At 43.5% G+C, this 24,647-nt stretch overlaps 1 protein-coding gene across 1 annotated transcript in view; it reads right to left on the bottom strand.

The window, feature by feature from the left end:
• GABRG3 (gamma-aminobutyric acid type A receptor subunit gamma3) overlaps nt 1–24,647 on the bottom strand; it is a 559,764-nt gene that overhangs the window by 351,695 nt on the left and 183,422 nt on the right. The window lies entirely within an intron of this gene.

Here is a 24,647-nt window from a genome sequence, read left to right as displayed (position 1 = left end):
TGAAGAACATATGTCAAAGGAAAAATTTTAAAAGTACACAGAACTGAATGAAAGTGAATACATAACATATCAAAATATGTGGGATGCAGCTAAAGCACTGTTGAGAGAGAAGTTCATAGCTGCAAAGGGTTACATTAGGAAAGAGGAAAGGTCTCAAATCAATAATTTAAATTATTATGTCAAGCAACACGAAAAAGAAGAGCAAAATAAACCTCAAGTCAGCAAAAGGAAGGAAATAATGAAAATAAGAACAAAAATTAATGAAACTGAAAACAGAAAACAATAGAGGAAAAATCAAAGAAACAAAATGCTGGTTCTTCAAGTCAATGCAAACAGTAAACATCTAACAACAATGACAAAGGAAAAAAAAAAGACACAAATCGCCAAATATCAGGAGTGAAACAGGATCTTGCTACACCTCTCGCAGCCATTAAAAGGATAATGGTAGAGAGCATAAAAAATATTACACTCAGAAATTTGCCAATTAAAAAGAAGTGGACCAATTCTTCAAAATCCACAAGCTGCCAAAATTCAAACTACATTAAACACAACCTGTATGGTCCTCTAACCATTAAATAAATTGGATCCATAATTTAAAAGCTTCCTCAAAATAAGTGTTTGAACTCAGATGGTTTCACTGGAGAATTTTACCAAACATTTCAAAATTTATTAACAACAACAATTTTATACAATTTCTTCATTTGTGTTTGCTGCTTTCTTTAAACTAAAAATTCTGCCTCCTCCACCAGAGCATAAGCTTCACGAGACCAATGACCATATCTATATTTTCAGTCGCCAGTGCAGAAGATGAGAATATGCCACCCTAAAATCAGCTGTTTTGGCATAAAGATTACTCTGAACTGAAGGCAATCGAGAAGAATCCAGATACAGGAAAAACTCTCTGCCCTCTCCCTTTTTGCCTGAAAACAGGATGTAAATGTTCAGAAATGTCCCTGTTCCTCTTTCTGTCAGGGAGAGAAAAGGGTAACCACTGAAAACAACTTGATATCCTTCTCAGCCTGGAGACAGCAGCAGAGGAGTCTGCATGACAAACCTTACCACCCTTGATCTATCATTCGTTTCCCGTTGGTTTTCATTCCCATAGTTTGCCATCCCTAACAATTCAAGGTCCTTCACCTTGGTCCTGTCACTTCTGTAAAACTTTAGTGTTCATTGTGAAGATGTTATACAAGTTGGAGTTCTAAGCCACCTCAGTGACAATGACTCCTTCCTGGCTATCTCCCACGTGTATATGAAATATGCATGTTAATAAACACCTGTTTGTTTTTCTCTTGTGAATGTCTTTTGTTACAGTAGTCCCCAGGTAAGAGTTAATGACTCAGAATGGTAGAGGGAAAGTGCCTGGCATAGAGTTAGTGATGAATAAATGTGAAGTGATGAATAACCATGCATAGGAAAATCCCTCAGAGAACATCTTAGAGTAATATGTGCAAACATATGCATTTAAAACACATAGATTAAATATATATTACATTTGTCTGATTAATATACTTAAAATTGTTAACAGAGCTTGCCTGAAAGAAAAGGAACAAGATTATGTGGATGAGTAACAGAGGGAAAAATTCCTCTTGCATAATAGACCTCTCTGCTCTTTATACTTATTTTTAATTGGAACTGTATATTTGTGCATTACTTCTGGAACTCCAACGTTTGTTTTTTTAAATAATTCAAAGAAGAATGTAACGCATGCTTCAATAGGCAAATAAAACAGCCTTCAACGGTTTTTTAAGGTCCAGTGCTATTTCAATCACCTCTTCACCCCCTTCACAATAATACTTTTGTTAATTAAATGTGCAGTGTGGTGGATGAAATCATGGAGTCTGGATCCAGGCTGCCCGGTTTTCAATCAGCTCCTGACGCAGCTATGCAACCTCAGGCAGGCTACTCCATCACTCCTTCCCTCCTTTTTGACTGCCATCAGCTCATGGCCAGGAGCTAAACATAAGCTGCAAAGCCAAGCCTAATGCTTTGTTTTATTTTCTCCTTTCCAGTTGTTCTGTGGCCTAGGGAGAGTAAGATAGCTTTTTGATATTGTATTCAGATACACAACAACATGATCAGATACACATTAGAAAGAAAGCATGTTTGTCACCCACTAAACTCTGGCTGATTATTTCACTGCCTGTTCATAGGAAAAAATATTGAAAAAAAAGTCATCTGTAAAATAATATTTCACAAATTAGACATCAAGGATTTAAAGAAAACAACCACCTAAGGCTCTTCTCGCTAAGATGAATTGATCACTCTTCGCTGAAAGCTAAAAATGATACATAAAAGTAGAAGTTTTATGTTCTTGCTATTGTTTTCGCTCTATTTGGCTTGATCTCACCCTCAGACAACATCCTCAGCTATCAAAGGATGATTCTGCAGGTTTCCGGTAAACATTGGCTTCCCATTAGTGGCCTGCACCAGGAGCAGCTCATCTCGGCCAAATGGACATCCTGTTCATTAGGTCATTGAGCCTCCACACCGCCTGGCCCCCAGCAGAAGCCCTTCTCGATTCCCAGCAGCTGCAAATTCAGCGAGCGTACAGCACATCCAATGGAGCACTTGACTCCAGCAAAAATCTCTTTGCTTGGCGGCCCTGTGGGGAGTGCTTTTCTATGCATCAGCCTCTCAGCTAAGCACCCCCTCCTGTCATCTCATTCAACTCTCAGGACCACACTGGGCACAGGGAATCATTACCTCCATTTTATAGACCAGGAACAGAAGCCCGGGATGTCCAATTCTAAAGTCACTGCTTTCACATGGCAGGTTCACATTCAAACACAGTTGGCTTGATTTCCTGCTAAATGCTCTTAAACATCATTTACAAAAATCATACAGCCCAGCCAAACCTGGACAATCCATGGATGCAGCTGCCAAAGTCTTCAGCATTTGAGAGTAATTTCTTAGGTCCGTGGCATTTTATCACCTGTAATTTTGAATAAATACTGCACACATTCGGATAACAACCTCACATGACGAGTGAGAGAGAGTGAATTACCTAGGTCCCAGCCACCCCTGCTTCCCAGGCACCTGCCTGCATTTCAGCATAGAACACACGGCCTAGACTCAGCTGGAGAAACTGCAGACAGTGCCTTCCACCAGGCACTGTTATCCCCAGAGCCGATGTGAAATTGATGTCTTGGAATCTGCACCTTCCCCGGCTCCAGCACACCATTCTAACATCCGGGTGTACAATCAACTTGGATGCTTTCTACTTACTACTAACCCACAGTGGGGTTGCATTTTGTTTTCAGTTACGTCCATATTATATTATTGTATTATATGTATATAGCATACTACAGTAGAAATTATATTATAGTATATGCTCGGTTACAGTGGTGTTTGGTAGTTGGAAGAATTCACAATGATTCCTCGTGCACAGAACCGGACGAGAAAGATCACTAAGTGTCTGGTAGAGTTTGACGGGAATCAACAAAAGCCTGGAAACATCTTAGCTATGACCTTACAATCTGAACATGACCAGAACTCCTCACTTCTGAGCGTTGGGCTCTTTTGTTCATTGCTGTTTTCCTACCATCACTTACAGGAATGCTTGCATGCAGTAGCCACTCAAAGTGTGCGTATTAAGTGGAGGAATAAGTATCTGCCATAGATATATAGCAGAAAGAGAAACAACTGCTTCCACAAAGACATGGGCAGGATGTACGTGTAGAGTCAGATGGCTTTGCATATAGCATAGAACAAAGAGAGTGAGAAATTCATTCAGATTGAAATTTTCAAACCTGTTTTCCAGTCCCTAACATCAGCCTGATGCCCTCAGTATGGTGGCTCTATGCAGCCGTAAGTCGGTATTACCGTCTTCCCCATCTGCGTCATCCTCAGCCATTTGTATTAGGATAGAAATCTCATACAAATCTTACCCCAAAACAAGAGTCCTGGTGGAGCCTCTACCAAACAAAGGTGCGCATGGGTAAGAGAACTATCTCTTGTTTTTCTCTCCCTGGTGGCAAATCTCTAGAACGAAGGACTTCGGGGTTTGATGAGAGACAGCCTGGGGAGTGCTGATTCTACATCCTCTGCAGACAACCCTACTGCCTGCGCTCGTGGCAGCTCACACTGGACCTTCCCCATGTAGAAAGTCTGCTTGCCACAAACTGCTCCTCCCCACAGGTGCCTGCGTGCAATGCCTCTGGCCCTGCGAGCTGGGAGCCACAGAGATTTCATGGGACACATATTTATTCAAGGTCGGCCCTTCAACCCTTTAGGCCTTTACTGCCCTGTGCCATCTCATGAAGTTGTGAACTGCAGCCCTCCTAAGAAGTCAGCACAATTCAGCAGCTGAACGTAACACCCAAAGTGAGAGGGGATTTCAACCCTAAAATACTAAACCGGAACAATAATCCTGTGTTAGGTTAGTTACTCCAAACCTCCAGCCCTAAGCAGACATAAGATAGACCCTTTTCAGTGGCCACACAGGATATATATGCTGATAGTGACAAAATGTGAGTGGATAAGAGCATTAGTCAGTGGATTTAGGGCCAGGAGGTATCAAGTCGAAATTAGGAAAATAATGAGAGAAAATAGGTTTCTGTTCTTCGAGTATTGCTAGAACTGACCTGGGGTACACACGTGTGCACACGTGAACACACACACACAGACACACACATGCACGCAATGTGTAGGTTCACCGAGAAACAGAATCTCAGTCAGGGTAAATTTGAGTGAGTCAGGATGACACAGTTAGAGCAATGAGTTGAGCCTGAGGGTACACATGGAGCAGCGTTTGTTGAGGGAACCACAGCAGTCAGTGCTTCGTGATGAATCTGGTGCAAACACGGTAGGCGGAGAGTCTCGAGTGTGGCGATGGATGCACAACATGACCTGGGGATGCAAACACACTGCCTCAAAGCACACGGCAGTCATAACCTGAAGAATTCCACAGTTGCTCTTCTTGTTCAATCTCATTTTTTTCCCTGTCACTCAAGCCATTTGCCCATTTACTCTAGTTGCTATTGTGACCAGAATGTACATCTACTCCCTCTTCTACATCAGTGGTTTACAAACTTTACTTAGACCATGCTAACGCCCTTCAGAAAAAGTGTGTGTTCATGATGGGCAGGCTCAATTTATGTCCCTCACCCCCAGGGCCTGGACAACTTCTTGGTGAGCTCTGTGATTGGTAAAACAAGTACAATGAGCCCCACGGTCTCCTGGGGAAGGCCAAGGCTCACAGAGATGTTCAATCAGGCAGTGGCTCTGCAGAAAGCCATTCAGTCACTTCCACGTAACGGTGAGTGTGCAAAACACACTGCCACAGAGAAGTGCTGCAGCTCTTCAGAGCCACGTCCAGCCTCATCTAGGAGGTGATGAACTGTGAATCAAGAGAACAATCTGGTAACAGGGCACAAACATTCAGCATATTTTATACACAGAAGGTCCAAAAGGACCTCATTGTCTCTCTTCTACCCAGCTCTCCTCCCTTTAATTGTTATAGTTTTCTTTTCCAAAGACCCAGTGCATCTTTGGCTTCCATCTTTACCACAGCATTCAAAATTCACACCATGAAAAGGCACAGAACAGATGGCAACAAATAGAGAATCAAACAAAACTTCTGAAGATACAAGATGAATGGACCTCTGGCAGGACAACAGAACTCAAGGGTTCTGTGTGTCTTTGTAGTCTGGAAATGAGTGAATTTTGAACAATTTGAAACTGGAAACTGCTCACTTGGGTAGTTCCTGCTTAAAGTTTCATACTTTACCAAAGGGGAAAATGATAAATTTCTTAGAGTCAGACTAAACATAAAGCCAGCAAAATTTTATCACAAAAATCAGAGGAAAATTTTATGCAAACAAGGTAAATAAGCAATTACAAAACTGAGGGCATCATTATCAACAAAAATGGAAAGAGCACAACACGCCTTATTCTGAATGTGGCCAGTGTGCTGTTCTCGCGGACACATATGATCTGAATGTGGCCAGTGTGCTGTTCTCATGGACACATTGATAAAGTGTGCATCAGCCACGTGTAGGAAATCGCTACAGCTGCTCCTGAGGGGAAGGCGGATTGCCACGCGGGGCGTGTTTGAAATGGCAAATCACAGCAGTGCATTGATGATAGGAGTAAGCAGTATTTCTGATACAGGCATTGTCTTGAATTTCTGAAGAGGATGAAATTTTCATAATTTCTGATTTGTAAGCTTCCATGAGTTTTGTTTATTTGTTTTATTGGGGATAGAAAACAATACCCCAAAATGAAGGCCCCAAAAGAAAAGTTTTCTCTGACCTTCTCCTGCCCTCTTCTCAGTCCCATTCTCCTCCGAGGCTGCCATAGAAATAAGAATCCGTCTTCCCCAAGGCAGGTCACAGAAACCAGAACTCGTTTTGCTACAAAGCCAGCCATAAATCCTAAAAAGTATTAAGTACCTATCCTTGGCTCTGCCCTATCTGTGTAAAATCTGGCCGTAAAGAAATCAGCTGCCCTACCTTGTTTGACTAGAGGTCAACAGACCTCCATTCCAGAGAGAGGTCTGCCTCATACCCAGAAAAGAGGAATATGTTTTCAGAGAACCCAAGAAGAATCTAGACCGATAGGCCTTGCTGTATTTTCCCACTCAGTCTGTGACCATTGGATCACACCCTTTTTGTTTAATCATATTGCTATACAACTGTCCACATTTCGTTGAAACTAATTATAAAAACAGACAATCTCCCCCATACCTCTGGGTCTTCAGTCTGAAGGTTATTGTGTATACATGTTAAATAAATGTGTATGTCTTTTCTCCTATTAACCTTCCTTTTGTGAACCGACTTTTCAGCAAACCTTCAGAGAGCCAAAGAGAAAGCTCTGCCTTGGCCCCTACAGTTCATTTACCCAGAGTATTAAATGAGTCAATAATACTTATCACTTGTGGAGAACCTGTGATATGCCAAACATGGCTTTCCATGATTTGTTGAAGCTAGTCTTTCCAGCATCCTTGCAGAGTTTTTGTTAAGAGATTAAAATGCACATCAGAGTTGTGAAGGAGCATCCCACAACTAGTGAACTACAAAAACTAGTCAGACAACCAGGTAGGTGTGACTCACACAACCAAACCACCAACTCTTTCCACACAATACTCCATTAGCCCAAGAGTTAATAACTTAGATACAGTTGACAAAAATTCTCTTCTTGACCAAACTTTAGTCAGGCTCCTGAACCTTTTCTCCAACAGGGCCCACCTGTGCACATCCCTGTTCAATACAGTATTAACAAGCATCCTCCATCTGGGTATCTGACCCCCCTCAATACCTGATTGGGCTCCTCATCCACCATCCCCCAGGGGATGTCTTACCACCCTGGCCTGCTTCCAGCAAGAGTCCTGTTAGGTGAATTTGTGCAGGATCCCCCTTCCACTTGATGTTTCTTCTTAGTCATTTTTCCATCCTCTGACCACCACTCTGCTCACTGGCTATACATTCCTACGTGCCCATGCTGTGCCCAGTGTTGAGCCCAGTTCTATTCTGAGGCTTCTCTTCCCTTACTGCAATAGTCCTAAATAAGATCTGGTTTTATTGCTTTCACTACTGCCCAGCTCTGGTTTTCTTTGACACAGTCTCTGATGCTATTTTGCTACCTTACTTAAAATCAAACAGTGGAAATTGTCTTTGTAAAAATTTTAACAGCAAGAGAAATCAAACTCAGTTAGCTCCATCTTGCTTCTAACCTCACAAGATAACTGCCCTTGTTCATTCCTGAGCATAGGCCAAGCTAACTATGAGAGGAACTTAGTTTATAACTTAACTTTGAAGCAAGAATGATAATTGACCCAGTTTTGATAATTCCCAAAACTGACCCCTCTGGGGTTAAAACCACCTTTGTAAGACGAGCGAAAGGCCGAGGTCAGGATGATGGGAGGGGCTTGAATACTGCTGAAACATAGGCACAGTAAGACGAAGCGCCGCCACTGCCCCCTAGCTTGTTGTTCTATAGTTGCTTACCACTCAAGAGTCATGGAGCTGGAGGCCACAAGATTTTCAGCTTCCCCAATTGCTCCTTTAGATAACAACACTATTGTAAAACCTGAGACTGGTTTTGAGATATTTCTCAGACTTTTGCATTTTGGCAACCAACTGGACATGTGACTCATACCAAGAATCTGACTCAACCAGTCCTATGACCCACTGCCCAAGAAACTGACTCAGCACACAAAGACAGTGTTGCCACTCCTGTGACTTCATCCCCAACCAATCAGCAGTACCTATTCTCTAGCCCCTGCACATCAAGCGATCCTTAAAAACCCTAGCCTCTGAGTTCTTGGGGAGAAAGATCATAAAAACGTCTCTTGTCCTCCCACTGAATAGCTTTGCAATAATTAAACTCTCTCTCTCTCTCTATTGCAACACTGCTGTCTCAGTGTATTGGCTTTTCTATGAGGTGGGCAAGAACCTGTTGGGTTCAGTGAGTTCAGCATCTCATCTCTAGCATTTTCCAAGCTCTGTTTCCAGCACACAACAGTAAATCCAGATAGCTGGGCTGCCCATCCCCAGCTCCCTCAGCTTCCCACCCTGTGGCATGCCCTAAGTCTTTTTAAACTCTAGACACTTTCTCCAAAAGCCACCATGCCAGCCTCTATCAATGCTACTGTCCTATGTCCTATGACGCCTGGCTAGGGCAAGGGTAACAAAGCCCAGGACCTTCATACAAGTTCTGGAACCTGGACCTTCTGGTCACCTCTTCTGGGCAGCCTTGCTGACTTTCTAAGGTAGAGTCAATCACTAGAAATGTTTAAAGTGACAACTGAATTATTCTTAGCACAAGATCACTCATGCCTTCACTTGCAGTTCCTTATACTCCATAACTGCTAGTACTCATCATGTTTTATTATCGTGATTCATTAACACTTGTGTCTCCTTGAAAGCAGAGCCCTAAGCTTAAGATCCTTTGGTATAACCTAGAACAACACTAAGCTATTCAGTAAACACTGGTTTAGAAAATGAGTGGTTAGAAAAGAAATACTATTACTTTTATTGAACTCAGGTTTTTGGTGCTAATAAGCACAATAGACCCTACAGCACTCATCCTGCAGTAGTGCTTCCTGGGAGCATGGATTTAGAAAGAGGTGGTGCTCTTAAAATAAAGGCATAAAAAGGGATGAGGGGTTTAAGTTAGCATGGGAAATGCTGAAGGCTGGCTCTCTGAGAAAGTCACATTACACATTAGCATAGTAAAAGCTGTATGGTCTCTTAAAGTTAAAAAAAGGAACTGGCTTAATTTTCATTAGCATTCAAATGTGAGCTACCGAATGCATTTTTGACTTGTTTTCTATTTTTTTTCTTTTTTCAGCATACTGGTTACATAGGCCAGAATCCGAACTTGATGCCCTATGCCTTTTTAAAGCAAAGTAGCTGATTTGACTCTCTAAGCCTTTTTTGGTGCATAATTTGCCCTGGGACTACTGCCCAGGCCTCTCTGAGGAGGCTCTGCAGGTTGATCAGAGGATGGAACGATGCTCTTTTCCTTCATTGTAACCAGCACTTACAGGTGAACCAGAATGTTTAAAGCAACAACTAAATTATTATTAGCACAAAAGTCAGAATGCATTGTGCAGGGGAAAGAATGCAGGCGTCTGTTCTCCAAGGCAATCTCAAGGGATGTCTGGAGCACTGTGGGCCCATTGGCCATGCTTCCTACCATTTACCATTTGTTTTGTTTTATCGCCTCCATTGGGAATGCCAGTAATGTCCCGTGAGAGGCTCATGTCTAGCTCTTGTCTAATCAGACGATTTTAGTTAAAGACATCATTATTGGGCAATGGAATCAGGGTGGCTGCAGTGTTTCTGAATTTTCCCAAATTCTTACTGCAAGCCAAACAGATTAACAGGATAACATGAAAAACCTATGGATGATATATTTAGAAACAAACAAACAAAAAAGTATCAGGAAACCCCCTGATCCCACAAATACTGGTAGTGTGGCTACAGCACTTACTTCAGTGAGCCCGGCAAGGGGTTAGCACCAAAGTGTAAGGGCTGTGGATGATGCAAGGGACACGTGAACCCCACAGGCTGTCCACAAACACATACCCCCAAACCAGGGGCAATACGACAGCATGTGGTGACAAGGCTGGGGGAGTCTGCAGGCTCCACATTGCAGGTGGAGGTAGAAGCTTCCTCGAGCAGGGCAGAAGCCCTGGGGTAAGGGAGGCAGCCAGTGCCCTGGGTGGGAGGGTGCACAGGAAGCACAAGCCAGGGAGACCTCACAAGAACAAAGCCCATCATCCCCAGAAGAAGGCCCCACGGAAGACCGAGAGACACAGAATTAGGGGCCCACCTTGGTCCTGACTGCTTTTAAACAATACGTATTTCCTAGCTCTGAGCATGGAAGGTTCTAGAAACTGTGAGGACCTAATAGCAATGCCCACGTGCCCACATGGTGACGCCCAAGGTGCCAGATGGTGTTTTCTAAATGCCATTCCCCACTGAGAGGGGCAGAGCCCCTTACAGGATCAACCTATTCTAGGGCTTGGTAAAGAAATGTACAGAAATGCTGGGACACTGTGTCATGCCTAAGGACCACTAAGGAGAGGTCAAAAGTCATGAAAGCCAACTTGCAGGGGCTTCCGTTAGCCAAAGAGAGGACAATCTGAGAATCACATAGAGTAATGATGGCATCTGATTAAAATGCATTGAACACTTAAGGACCTACAAGTTTATAATGAGAGTCAACAAGGTGTAAGAGAAAGAGAGGCAGTTACTGGTCCACACTGGAGATAACCAGGGCACTACCCACTCAACAAATTAGCAATTAAAGGGAGAGATTTCAGCATTTATCCTCCCTTTCCTGTACAACAGGCTTTCTGGGGGAACCAAATAGTTCTAACTGATGAGGGAAAGCTGCTTTGTACCAAGGATTCTAGCTATTAAAAGACGAAGAAATGGCCTGTGATGAGTTACAACATACGAAATGCAGAAAATGTGGGGAACAGAACAAGTTAAATGACACCATGAGAAAGCAAGCAGACAAATCTTTTGAACAAATCAATGCTTGAAAATCAAGGACATGTCTCAAAAGACATGTGGGTATCACTAAATGCACTGGACAGTCTGATACTAATTTAAACAAAGCAACCACACAGTGGTTTTTTGGATATGGGCTGGGTATGACATGATGCCAGAAAAATACTGCTAATCGTGTTGGTAGTGTAATAACATTGCCATTCTTTTTTTTTTTTTAAGTCTGTATTTTTTAGCAATGAATTCTCAAGTATGTAGGAGCAAAATAATAAGAGGCCTGAGTTTGCATTAAAATATTTCACCATCAAAAACACCAAAAGGTGCAAAAAAATCTTGATAGCTATTGAATCAGATGATGGGTAAACAGAGTTTTATTATACTGTTTTCCTTGATGTTGTAGGTGTTTAAACATTTTACCTTCTTTATCTATTTTCAGAGACAGGGTCTCACTCTGCTGCCCAGGATGGAGTGCAGAGTCATGATCATAGATCACTGTAACTTCTAATTCAGTTGATGCTCCTGCCTCAACCTCCTGAGTAGCTGGTACTACAGGTGCAAGTCACCATGCCAAACTAATGTCTAATTTTTTTTTTTTTTTTTTTTTGTAGCAACAGTATCTTGCTCTGTTGCTCAGGCTTCTCCTGAACTCTTTTCCAGTGATCCTCCTGCTTTGACCTCTCAAAGCACTGGGATTACAGACATGAGGCATCACCTCTGGTCTAAATGTTTCCCAGTGAAATTTTCTTCCAAGTGTTACAGTAAGGGAAAAGTACTCCAAATATACATATTTATAATTAGGTACAGGTGAAAAGTAAACTTTTAAAATATTCTGGAACGAGGAATGCTATTCAGAATCTGTCTCTCTTTCTCAATAAAACTAAATCAACCCACATCCAGATGGCTTAGAATCATTAACCAAAGAGGAGGTATAACGGGCATGTAAGTTTGAGTTACTTTCTCAGTGCCGCAGCCCTGTTAGGATGCAATAGTTCTTTGCTGTACTGCTAACGGGACTCTAATTGCATCCATTTCTCTGCATCTATAAAGTAGATCACATCCAGAACATTTTGAAATGTTAGGTAGGTAAAATACAACAAGAAGGAAGCCCTGACAGATCAACTTTAGAGCTAGAAAATGATTCTAGACTTTTAGAATGGAGTGTTAAGATGCACTGTCACAGCAGATGAACCTAACCATTTGATGAGGTATAGCCCTCCTAACCCCAGAGTGAGGTTTGCAGGAAGAAGGAGTGCTTCTTTAAGTGCATTCACAGATGAATGAGTGGAATTCAGGCCACCCAAATGACGCAGGGTACAAATTGCTGCTGGTGGCCTCATTTGTGTGGTTCACTCAGGGTGGCTGTTCTCAGACCCGCTAATTAATACTGGATCACAGTTGGCCCGAGAGGAATGAGCCCCTCCTCCTCCAGGTGCACAGACCTGGACGATGACGCTGTCTATGGAGTGGAGGCCCTTCTCAGAAGTTGAGAATACCAAGAGTAACCCTGGATACCTGGAAGGGCAGGAAGGCACCTGCCCTGGGTAACGGGGTCTGCAGTCACATTTAACTTGACTAAAAGGGATTCAGTGGCCACTTCTGGCTCACTGTGGACTAAGGTTGCAAGTGCATGCTGGCTGTATGTATTAACTAACTGGACACTGCAGGAGGTGATGACCAGGTCTTTTCCTGCAGCTAGAGGAGAGAGGAGATCAGGTAATGATGTTCTGAGTGCCGAACAGCCAGTGGAAGTGGGCAGCAGAGTGTCGCAGGGGAGTTTAATTTGTAAAAGTGCAGTACACAAATTGAGGATAAACAATCCCATTCATACACGTCAAGTGAAGGACTCAGAGCCAAGGGAGAAAAGAAAGGGTGGTGGTGGGAGTCAGGGGCGGGATCAGTGTAGAGTCCAGTCCTGACAATCCCCAGAGGAATTCTACAGCCAAGAAAGTCACCAAGTGACAAGCACGCTAAGAACTAAGGAGCCTTCCAAGATTTCAAAAGGGCTACTCCAAGGACCTGTGCAAAGCTTCACTTCTCATGACACTTCCTTCCATGCACCTGCCCACACTGTCCTAGCCCCGTCATATCCTATGCAAAGCTTCACTTCTCATGACATTTCCTTCAATGCACCTGTTCACACTGTCCTAGCCCTGTCATATCCTATGCAAAGCTTCACTTACCATGACACTTCCTTCCAGGCACCTGTCCACACTGTCCTACCCCGTCATATCCTGTGCAAAGCTTCACTTACTATGACACTTCCTTCCAGGCACCTGTCCACACTGTCCTAGCCCCATCATATTACATTGTTGCTCCACATACATACTCTTCTCTTTTGAGCACTGCTGTGGGTTGAATGTCCTGTCAAAACTCATGTTGAAATTTAATTCCCATTGTAATGGGATTAAGAGGCATGGCTTTTAAGAGGCTATCAGGCAAATGGATTCATGCCATGATCAACAAGTCAGTTATCACAGGGGCGAGCTCCTGATTACAGTTTGGCCCTGTTTTTCTGTCTTGCGTGTTTATTCAGCATGTGACACCTTCTATCTCGTGAGGACTCTCACCAGATGCCAGCACCATGCTCTTGGACTTTCCAGCCTCCAAAATCCAAAAGCCAAATAAACAGCTTTTCTTTATAAATTACCCAGTCTGCATATTCCATTATAGTCGTAGAAAATTAGGTAAGACACCTTGGAAGCTAAAATCTCCCTTATTCATAATTCTTCACTGCACATAGAAAGGCAGCACCTAGCTCAAGCAGGCACCACACATATGTACCTTGGTTGGCCTAAGACCTAGGTAACATCTCTAAGAACATAGGCACATACTAGACAGAAACAGACAAAAGCTACGGTGTCAGGTGGCAAGAGAAGGAATATATTTTTCTTTCTATTGTTTTCCTAATTGTTGGTACAGCATCTCTCTCTCTCCATATATATTATATTATGTATTATATATATGTATGTATATGTGTGTATATATATATGTGTGTGTATATAGATAGATAGATAGATAGATAGATAGATAGGCAGATAGATAGAGAGATAGCCAGATAGATCACACACATACACACACACATTTTGGGGAGAAAAGTGATAGCATGGCATATGTCTTGGGCATTTCCATCAGCTGTAGTGACTGAATGAGAGCATCTATGTACAACAATGTTCCTTTATTTCTAGCTTTCACATTGGTAGGCCAGGGGAAAGAAAAACATAATTTTCATTTACTACTAAGAGACAAGGTGAAATAAAGTGAAAGGATTCCATGATTAAAAATTTGATGCAGATATTCAAAGCTATAATTCATTTCTTAACTAGAGGCCTGGATTCTACAAGCTTGAGGTTTTATTAGTCCTACCAGGTGTATGGACTATATTTTAGCAGAAACATTTGAGGCCCACGCTCCCACCCCACCCCCAGCCCCTACTGAGCGGTGAACCTGAGCATCATGACTGTGAGACACCGGTCCTCTCCTCTCGACCCCAGCATCCTCAGCCAGCACCAGACAGTGCCCCGCTCCCTGCTTTTCTGTCACCTGATGAATCGTCTGAGTCAGCTAAGAGCGAGTGCTAAAAGCCCAATCTGGAAGGGACAGACTTGAAAGTAGTAATTATATATTTTCAATTTGAAAATTGCTTGAGATGAGAGATTCAAAATCTATTTGGGGACGCATAAATAATACACTGGTAATTGGCACATTTTTACATCAGCCTTTCCATTTTAAACACTCAGGACAACTAAGGAAAAGTGCCACGAAAATGAAAATGAGATCATATATTTCTTGCCCACATCTTATTTGTTACATTCTTTTTTTATTTATTTATTTATTTTTTTTTGAGACGGAGTCTCGCTCTGTCGCCCAGGCTGGAGTGCAGTGGCCGGATCTCAGCTCACTGCAAGCTCCGCCTCCCAGGTTCACGCCATTCTCCTGCCTCAGCCTCCCAAGTAGCTGGGACTACAGGCGCCGCCACCTCGCCCGGCTAGTTTTTTGTATTTTAGTAGAGACGGGGTTTCACCGTGTTAGCCAGGATGATCTCGATCTCCTGACCTCGTGATCCGCCCGTCTCGGCCTCCCAAAGTGCTGGGATTACAGGCTTGAGCCACCGCGCCTGGCCCTTTGTTACATTCTTTACATGATTCATATGATTCATGGAACATACCTCCACTGTCATGTTCTCAAAATAATCGAGAGCACTGATACCTCCACTGGGAAAACTTACATAACTGAGGCCTTTGGTCTGTTCACACTTGATGTGATTACTGATATGTTTCTGTCTTTCATCCTGCTATTTTTTTTCTCTTTGTTCCATCTGTTTTTTGTTCTGTCTTCTCTTGTTTTCCTTGGTATCAATTGAGCGTTTTAGAGTTTCTATTGCATCTCCCTTACTGACTCTTAAGCTTTACCTCACAGTGTTGTTTTTAATGGTGGCTCTAGGGTTCACAGTATATACACATATACACACACACACATATATATCAATATATATGTGTATGTATTTATCAGTATCTACTATAAAAGAATATCTTGTGTGTACATTGTATGGTCTGCGTGATTTACAACAATATACTTTCATTTTCCCTCTCTTGTCCTCTGGGCTATTGCTGTCACATGTCATTTCTATACATGTTATAAACTCAACTATTTTTGCTTTAGATGGCCAAACATCTTTTAAAGAAATGAAGGAATGGAGAAAGCGCTTCATATTTACCCACACGTCGGCATCTGTCTGACTCTCCACTGCTTCCGTAGACTCCAGTTTCCATCCAAGGTATAACTGCCCTTCAATCTGAAGAAGTTGGACTATTTCCTGCAATGCAATTCTGCTACAAATGAATTCCCTCACTTGTTAATCATAAAATAGCTTGATCTGACCTTTATTTTTAAAAGGTATTTTCCCGGATATAGGATTTTTGTTCATAAGATTTCTTTCCTCTCTCTCTTCCTCTTCCATCAGTACTTCAGATATTTTTTCCATTGTTTTTAGTCTGCAGTGTCTACGATAGCAGAAGCATCTTTTCACTAACATTCCCTTTCCTCTGTGTAATATCTTTCTTCCCCAGGACTCTGGCTGATTTTGGATTTTTTTCTTTGTCTTTCAGTAATTTAAGTATGATTTTTCCCAGTTTTCAAGAACTGTGGGAAATAAATGTCCTTTGTCCAAGCCTCCCAGCCCATGGTATGCTGTTATGGCAGCCTGAACCTGCCAAGATGGAGTGGCCGAGAGGGCAGCTATCTAAAAAGGCTGCGCTATCCCACAGGGATGGGAGCATATGCTGTTGCTGGTCATTGGCTGCAGCTCCTCTTCTGTGTAACCTCCATGGGAAATGTCAGCAGCACAGTTTTGATCACATCGCCATCACCATGCCCTCCCCTCAGATGGTTCCCATAGCCCTCAGCACTCACCAGGCCCAAATGATCTATCCCTAATCTACCTTTCCAGACCCATCAACCAACACGCTTCTCGTCCCTCAACTCCTTTCACTCACTGGCCTTCAGTCAGTTCCTCCAATGGGCCCAGCTTCCCCAGTCTTGCACCTTTGCAAGGTATTCCTCCTCCCTCCCCAGGAAGTGCTCTTCCACTCCCAAGAACAATTCACTCGCTCAACTCCTGATATTCCTCCAGGTTCCAACACACCCAGCACTTATCCAGGGAAGGCTACTCTGCCTTTACTTATCAGATAAATTCTCCCATTGTGCATTTCTTGACATCTGTATATAGCATTGACCAATATCTACAAGTATGTTTTCTGTGAATATGAGACTAGTGGCTCTTCCCTGCACTTGTCTTGCTCCACAATGACAAGGGCCCATGTCTATTTCTCACCATTGCACTCCTAGCCCTTGGCACAGTACTTGGCCCACATGCCTATTGCGTGCTCAGTTATCTATTCTAACAGACTCATTAACAAAGAGCAAGAAGGACCTGACTGCCAAACACATTAGGTCATGGCTGCACGGCTCTCTCCTCAGGCCTGGGCTTAATTCCTCTGCAAGAACTTGGCTAGAATGGTTTTCTTAGTCCGTGCAGTCTGCTATGACAGAATAACATGGACTGGGGGACTTATAAACAACAGAAATTTATTTCTCATCACTCTGAAGGCTGAGAAGCCCAAGATCAAGCTACCAGCAGATTTGGTGTCTGGTGAATGCCCACTTCCTGGTTCACAGACCACATCTTCTTGCTGTGTCCCCGCACGGTGGAAGGGGTGAGGTGTCTTTTAGAAGTTTCTTTTTGAGGGAAATAATCCTGTTCACGAAGGCTCCCCCCGGGACCTACCACCTCCCAAAGTTCCTACCTCCTACCACACCACCTTAGGAGATACTGTGTTGATGGGTCTGGGGTGATAGTTCATTATGTTGATAGGCTTTACAGTGTGAACTTTCTTGGGGGAGGTGTCACAAACATTCAGACCATACAGGGGTCCTAATTAAAAACAGAAGGGGAAACTTCTTACCTAAACAACTGAACTTTGTGCCTTTCACAGGGTGATTTGCTTAATCACAGCGTGTGTTCAGACGTGCGGGGGGTGACCGCCTGCTGGGGAGTGGTGGAGGGAACTTAGGTATTGAATGAGAGTCTTGACATGATTGATTGAGTGACAGCTTCCACCTGATGAAATGAGAGCTGCAGCCTTCAAAGGCTCACACTGCATGAGCACATTCTCAACTCCAGCTGCTCCCCCATGACAGTAAGTGGTTTTGGACATCGAGCCATGTATTGGGAGATGTCTGTTTTCCTCTTTTTTTTTTTTTAACTGAGCTTCTTTAGAAAGGCTCTCAGAGATCACTCACAACAGCTTTATGACCAAGTGCTGCTTTTCCCATAAAGAAAAGGGGGGTCCCCTGAGTCACCTTCCTATGGCTACACAGCTGGTGTCAGAGTGAGGGTCAGGCCGGGTCCCTCCATCGCTCCTGCTCTCCCAGTGGGCATCTGACTGCGAGGGAGCCTCTTCTGCAGTCCCAGGTGCCAGGGCCTGTGCTCCTGCACACTGTGCAGGGTTAACAGTACCAGGGATCGCCCTGATTGCACCTCCACCTTCAGCGCTGCCATGGGGTGCAGCCGCTCCTTCCCTACAGACCCTGGCAGCCGAAGCAGTGCAGTCAGAGGGAGTCACTTTCTTCCCAGGTGGAAGCTTTTCTCCCAGTGCGCACCTCACCAGGCTTGAGGATGGAGGGGAGACCTGCAGAGCTGGGAGGTCAAGCTGGAGTGAGGACATCGGAGGAGGAGCAGCCATTTCTTCTGCTTTGTCTTTCCTCTGGAGCACTCCAGGTGGGCACCCTTGAGAGGGTTCTCATTTTTGAACTCCAACTAGTAGTAGGTGGAAGGATTTATGTTATTTAAAAAATCGGATTAGTTTTAGCCTCTGTTAACTAAGGACAATAGCCTCACTCTGAGCCACCCACCATATGCGAGCAGTGCTGAAGCAGACAGTGAGCACGGCTAAGCTGAGCCCAGCCAGGATGTCTTGGTTTTAACTTTGGTTTTTGCACCTCAGGCGCTCTTTCTCTACATGGGGTAACAATGTCCACCCTGCCTTTCTCACGGGAGCTACAGTCAGATAAGTCCAGGGAGAAAAAGCACTTTTCAAATGGCCAAGTGCTCTAAAGGACAAAAGACAAATGTACTTCTTACTTTAGCAGATGAGGAAAGAGAGGAAAAGAACCAGGGGGCCCATGACAGAGGAGGCCCAGGGGACCTCAGGCATGGGCTATCTGCAGTCATCTCTTCAGCCATTCACCCAGCCAACAGGCACGAAGCACAGAGACTAAGCTTTGGGTGTGCAGGAGCTGGGGACACAGGCATGAGAAGACAGCCTGCTCTACGTGAGAGGGCCTGGAGAGAGGGGCTGATAGCTGAAGAAGTATTTACTCAGAAGAGCTGAGCAAAATTAATGCAGGTCACACTGAGCAAGAGAGTTAAACCCAGGGAGAATAAGGCTCTGTTTCTCTTCGGTTTTCAATATTCTTGTTGCAACATGAAGTCCTTGGAGGTGACAAGGGAGTGGGTTTCAGGCCAGAAGAGACATCCTATCATCTCTTTAAAATATGTGCTAAGGAACTCAGTGCTTTTTCTTTGCATTGAGACATGCACCCTGCAGTATAATGGATTTCTTTGCTGCACTGGGTAACATTGTGATTTTATTTGCATCATCTATTTGTAATAATAAGTGGAGTGTCTTCATTCCCCAGGAAACAGCAGGAGCTGTTTGCTTTGCCACTCCAATCCCAGTTCCTTGCAGGAAGCTGCAACATCACAAGTGTGGCTGGTGCCTGTTGGTGTAAGGGGTGTGAGTCATGGGGGCTGAAAGGCATTATTCCACACAGGGCCGTCATGCATGGGCCAAGCCAGAGGCGCAGGCAGGGACCTCCCTGCAAGACCTTTATTACCCTAGAGGCTCCCCTGAGGAGTCCTCAAACCAGGAAGAAGGAGACAGAAACACCTTCACTCTTCCTGCAAAATAACAAACCACTCTAAAACCCAAAAAGAAGATGGGTGTTGTCTACATTAGGGCATTTCTTAAATTGATTTTTTAAAAGAGCAAATCAATAATAAAATGGAATTAATGGTGATCTTCTATTTGCAATCAGCTGAGATACTATAAGAAAAACTGTTCAAAGAAAAGAAGAATACACTTCTCTTCGTACTTTTCCCCCTCTGTTACAAGTGAATATTAGCTGAGAAAGTTCACTGTCTCATATGGAGATGGATATGGGTGCATTTTCCATCCAATTTCCTTCTAAAATAAAAGGTGTGTCTGTCCCTGTTACTACTCTCTAATGTGAATCTCATTCTGCAAGCTTCGCATTGCCTAAAGACGTAATCAGAGCCACTGAGAAAGGCTCAGAAGGCTCACTGTGCTGGTTCACTGCGTCCCACCCCATCCCGCTCTCTGGTATCTTGCTCTCCCCAGCTTTGTAGTTTTGCATGTCTTCTTCTATCTCCCGCTTCTTGGACTTATGCCATGCCCACCCCTCCCTAGAAAACAGCCACTTCTCCAATACTGAGGTTGTCTTTTCTTCCTCTAGGGCTAGCAACCACCTCCTCCTTTGCGACAGGTATGACAGGTGCCCCAGACAGGTGCCACCTCGCTGTCATTAGCATCCTCTGCTGGCCTGATCCTCCCCTCACTGACTGGTGAGCTCCCTAAGGACCAGCAGTTCGTCTCGGTTTTCACAGGCATGACGTGTGCATGGCAGACTTAAATAAATGTGTGAGGAAAGAACTGTAGAAAGAAAGGAAGAGAGGGGAGACAGAATGCTAGAGCACACATGTTAAAGAGAAAGTAATCAGAAAGCATGCACTTGGGAGACTGAAGAGGAAAGGCAGAAGGAGCTCAGGATGCTGACACTGGAGAAGAACATCTCTGGAGAACGTAAGAGCAATCTTCAGATATTTGAAGGTTTTAAGGTGGACAAAGCATGACAAGAATTAGAACCTGGACTGACCAGTGAAAGAGTGAGGACATTTTCACACAGAATTTTCCAGCATTTCAATGGTCAAAGATGCTCTGACACAGAGGCTGTGTCATGGAGGTCATCGTGCGCTTGGTGGGGACTAGCGGCTGGGCAGAGTTGGAATGCTGGGTTAGGTGACCTCCCCAGCACTGCTGTCTAGTTGTCAGTAAACATACCACCAGTCACAAGGTATTCGGGCATGAAGCCCTACTCCATCTGCCTCACATCAGGCAAAAAGGAAAGAAAATTATCTAGGAGAAGAAACTAAATAGCCCTGAATGGTTGATCTCAAGAACCATCAGTTTTTGGTATGTCAAATTCTAAATTCTATATTTTTTCAAGTGTCGCCAGTAAAAATATTTAGAAGTGTTTTTGCCATCCTAGATGTCTTGGAGAAGACTTATATGAATGGTTTGAAAAAAGTTCTTATCCAAGATTGATTACTGATCTGCTTTTGGAACTGCCTTTCTGAACACTTCAAGAAGCAGCGTCGCTTGATACGAGAGACATCACTTTCCACTGAGAGAAAGCCCACCTGTGTTAACATCACTTCCTTAACCCGTGTTAACATCACTTCCTTAACCCGTGTTAACATCACTTCCTTAACCCGTGTTAACATCACTTCCTTAACCCGTGTTAACATCACTTCCTTAGTCTGTAAAGAACTAATGAATGTGTACAGATTGTGACGCAAAGACCCCCTTTCAAAACAGTAGTCAGTGCAATACTTGATACTTAATGTTTAAAATGATTTCGCCAATGTGATATTACTGCCACAAAAGGTTCGACATAAATCTCATCATGATAGAGCAATGAGACATTGTAGAATGCCGGACATTTTACCCGTCTAACAGATAACTGCCCGGGAATCTTCAGGAAAGTAAATGCCATGACAAATTCATCATGTTGAATAGGAGGGCGCCCATCTAGATCAAAAGAGCCTGAAGAGACATAACAAGTAAAAGCGTCAAGGGTGAAGCTTTGATTCCTGGATCAAACCAACACAGCTATGAAAGATCTTTCAGCTGCAACTGAGAACCCAGTAGCAGTGTTTGTCTTGTGTGCTAATACTAACACCAATGTGCTAATACCAGTTAATAGTAATATTAGGGGTAGCAGTATTTGTGGACTGTGGATTCGATACTAAATGACAACTTTGATTTACTGTATTATGAGGATGCAGGGGAATGTTTTCATTCTTAGGTGGTACATGTGAAATATTCAGGGCTGACATGTAATGTCTGTAACTTATTTTCAAAGAATTAGCAACAGAGAAGCTGTGTGTGTGTGTGTATGTGTTTGGAGAGACAGTAAATGTGGTAAAGGATAACAATCAGTGAATCTAGGTAAAGGGTAAATAGGTGTCTATTATACTATTCTTTCAGCTTTTCTTTACATTTGAACATTTCCAAAGTAAAAGTGGGAAAATAATTTTGGAATGTTTGTGTGTGAAGCATTCTAATGTTTTCTATGTGTGATGCCAACAAAATTTGCCTGTGGACATGGACATGGGTCCCTCTGACATTTCCTTCTTTCCATCCCCCGTAACTGAATTGGTCCGCTCCTAAGTGCAGCTGAGTGACAGCGGTACCCCTCACAGGCCCTCACAGCCCCTGCAGGGGAGAAGTGCTAAGAAGACCTGCACGTTCCCTGCCACACAGAACCGTTCGCTTCCTGGAATGGTTAAGACAAACAGGCCCACTCATCACGCATGGTCGAGAGTGATGCTTGCATTAGGAGAGGTAAGTTCACAAAAGTTTTGGGGACACTCAAGAGATGTGGAAAATTGAAATCACTCAGTTTGGCTGGAGAATAAAAGAGAGTCAGAGATAAAAAATGGTGTGCGGATATGGCCACCATGCTGAGAAGCACTGACTTACATATTTATGAGACGGGGTCTCACTGGGGTGCAGTGGTACAATCCCAGGCTCACTGTAACTTCAAACTCCTGGGTTCAACCGATCTTCTGGTCTCGGCCTCCTATTCACTATTTGATCCTATTAACAGCCCAAGAGATTGCAGCCGTTTTCTAAAACGAAATGCTCTATGTGATCACATGGAGGTTATGAGATTTGTCTACAATCTTAGTAGGTGACCCCACTCTGGAGCCAGGGCAGCATAGCAAGGCCCGTCTATACAAAAAAAACAGGAAAATTAGCTGGGCACAGTGATATGCGCCTGCAGTCCTAGCTACTCGGGAGGCTGAGGCTAAGCTGCCCAGGCTGAACTCAAGTCCTGCCCTCAAGAAATCCTCCCTCCTTGGTTTTCCAAAGTGTTGGAACTACAGGCATGAGCCACGGTGCCCAGCCTAGATTTAATTTAGAGGGCAGTAGGAATCTCTGAGGATGCTGAGCAGAAATGAGACACGGTGAGAGGTGTGTTTCAGTAGAGTTCGTCTGGGACCGGGCTTGGTAGGCAGGTGGATCTGGGGAGCTGAGAGGTAATGGGGGGAGCAGCCACATGGGACCCTGAGACTGGCGAGGGCAAGAAGAGTAGAGTGAAAGTGATAGCCACCAGCCCAGCCTCCAGAGCTGGGTCACCTACTAAGATTACAGGTGAATCTCATAACCTCCATGTGATCATGTGGAGCTCTTCGTTTTAGAAAAACAGCTGCAGTCCCTGGGGTTGTTACTAAGATCAAATAAGGAGGAGGATGTCAATGTTTTAAATTCTAAAAACAATGATGCTGCCTTACCCTTATGTGTGCAAGCTACTTTTCTGCTGGTCCCTTATCCCAGCTGTGAATGCAGAACCCTCATACCTCCTGCCAATGTTTCTTCAGCTCATCAGCTGGATCTCGGGGCATCAGAGGATGTTTCCCACATGCTAAGGAGCAAGCCCAGTCCAGTCTCTGACCAGTCACCATGCGACGCCCATTTTCTTTCTCTATTCCTATTCCAGAAAACGCTAGGCACTCCCTTTTCCATTTGGCGTGTTTCTCCATTGGATACCACTGATATCCATTACCGCCAGGTACTGCATCCAATCTACCTACCACGTCAAAAAGGTGCCACTACCATTCCATGTAGCCCAAGAGGACCAAAGCTGCCCAGTGGCCAGTGGCACAGGGAGGAGACATTCACTTTATCCTTTTGTACAGACCCGTATCTAAGAAGGCCAAAAGTATGGCTGCTTTACCACACCAATACCTTACCATGATTTCAGTGAAATAGATTTAGCTTTCCCCTTACCATCTCCTTCTCAGGTACCCAAGGAGACAACAGAGTACCAAACGCTACACTCAGAATGGTCCCTAACTCTGTGGACCAAAGCTTTGCTAATGAATCAAGTTCATCTTTCCTGGGCACGGCTTTCCTTGGGTTGGGCTCTCTCCCCGGAAATTCCTCAATATATCATAATACACAATTCTTCCTATATCCTTAATTTTTCCTAAGCACCCCCAGATATTTTGGGTCAGATGGGACAACGTCAGTACTAATAAGCTGTAAACAGTCTTAGAGAATCATGTTATCAGTTTTACTGCATAACTTTTCCCTTCGCTTTTACAAATAACATTACAGTGTATGGGTAAAGTTTACTTCTATGCACATATTTTCAAGTTCCTTAAAGACAGGGAGGATATCTTTCATTTTTGTTTCCCTTGAAGAACCTGTCATTTGGTAGCACACAATAATGGCAGTTGCATTAGGTTTCACATCCTTTAGTTTATAGAAGCAGTAATATATTAACGACAGTATCACCCTCCTGGTCTTTAAGATTCTGCACATGCTTTAAACTAATTTTTCTAATACGTGTTACTGTAGTAACTAGATATCAGTATGAAGAGAAAAACACGAACCCTCTTACCTCATACCACAAGTAAAAATTAATTTGAAGTGAATTATAGACCAAAATGTGAATGCTAATATACGCAAAATGCTACCATATTCAAATTTTAAGGAAAAAGCAGATACAAATGTATATGACTTTTAAATAAGCAAATATCTTGTAAATAGGACATCAAAAACACTAAACATAAAAGAAAAAAACATTGGCATGCAAATTGAACTTCTTTAAGAGCTTTTCTTCATTAAAAAGCATCATTAAAAAATGAAACAGTATAAAAAATGGAGGTTTCCTAAGTTCAGGGTTCCTCTGCTGTAGCACAAACTGCTGACTGTTTCACACTGCCCCCATAGAACCTGGGGGGCAAGGAGAACAGAGGCAAACAGGAAGCTCACAATGCCTGCTGTGACATCAATGCCTGCTGTGTAACAATGC

Source organism: Rhinopithecus bieti, unplaced genomic scaffold (assembly GCF_001698545.2).
Source record: "Rhinopithecus bieti isolate Rb0 unplaced genomic scaffold, ASM169854v2 scaffold_13247, whole genome shotgun sequence".
Classification (NCBI taxonomy): domain Eukaryota; kingdom Metazoa; phylum Chordata; class Mammalia; order Primates; family Cercopithecidae; genus Rhinopithecus; species Rhinopithecus bieti.
This window is presented reverse-complemented; position numbering and strand designations above follow the sequence as displayed.